Here is a 1,325-nt window from a genome sequence, read left to right as displayed (position 1 = left end):
CCGGGTACACCTGTGAGACGCTGGCCTGGGTCTTCTGGGCCCTGTTGCCGGTCGACCAGGCGGGCCGTCAGCCGCTCGATGTGGTCCAGAGTGCTGTCTGGAGGGGGTCCGCCATGTTCCATGTGCCAGGTGACCGTCTGCAGGCCGTAGGCGGACGTGGCGGTGGCCCTGCCGAAGGCTGACAGTGGGAAGCGGGCGAGCCGCTGCATCCGCTTGTAGGCGCCTGCCAGCATCTTGGGCCATTCGGGTTGCGGGGGTGTGGGTCGGTTGTCTACCGGCAAGTTCAGGGCTGTGGCGGTGGTGACCACTTTGAGTCCACCAATTGTCTCCTGCTGCGGCTGTTGGTGTAGTGGCTGCTGCAGCTGTTGCCTACCCGCCGGTTGTGGCTGCTGCTGTTGTTGCTGGTTCTCAGCACCGACCCTCAACAGCTCCACCTTTTCCACATTGAGGCGCTGGCCTGACGCCCTTGCGAAGGTCTCCATGGCTTCTAGGAACGACGGTACTGACTCCTCGCCCTCCAGCGCCACTTCAGTATCGTCCGCGAACTGGCAGGCTGTGACGCGGTCCTGGTCATTCGGCCGTAGTTTGACCCCCACATCTCGGCTCCGGAGCCAGCAGAGCAGGGCCTGGGCGATGAAGAGGTACAGCAGAGGCGCGAGGGGGCACCCCTGTCGCACGCCTGCCTCCATCCCAACCAGTCTTGATTTAAAGCCATTGACCATGGCTCGTGCCTGCGTGTTGCTGAGCAGTAGCCGAACCCAGCTGCACAGCTGCGGGCCCGCCCCCATCGCCTCCATCGCAGCTAGCAAGAAGTCGCGGTCCACCATGTCATATGCCTTCGCGAAGTCCAGGAACGCCAGGAGACCCCGGCGGTTCTGCTTGCGGAGGAGGTGGGATAGGTGGCGCAGGAACATCACACTGGCCCCGATGAGCCGTTTGGGGAGGAAGGCCGACTGCTCGGGGGTGATGATGCGCCCCAGGGCCGGCCCCAGGCGGTTGGCCAGTACCTTGGCGAGCAGGCGGTAGTCGGCGCATAGTAGCGTGATAGGGCGGTAGTTACCGGGTTGCTTGGGGTCGCCCTTCTTGTAGAGCACCGTGATAATGCCCTCCAGGAACCCGGTCGGCACCTGCCCCGTTGCGCCTATGGCGGTGAAGAGGCCCGCCATGGTGTTGCCAATGGTGGACCAGAATTTGCGGTATAGGTCGGCTGGGATGCCGTCCCATCCTGGTGCCTTGCCGGGCTGGCTCTTGACCAGTGCGACCCGTAGCTCCGCTGCTGTGATGGTTTTGGAGCCAAGCTGTTCATCTGCGTTGCAGGGAGGCTA

The sequence above is a fragment of the Volvox carteri genome (assembly GCF_000143455.1).
Source record: "Volvox carteri f. nagariensis unplaced genomic scaffold VOLCAscaffold_18, whole genome shotgun sequence".
NCBI lineage: Eukaryota > Viridiplantae > Chlorophyta > Chlorophyceae > Chlamydomonadales > Volvocaceae > Volvox > Volvox carteri.
This window is presented reverse-complemented; position numbering follows the sequence as displayed.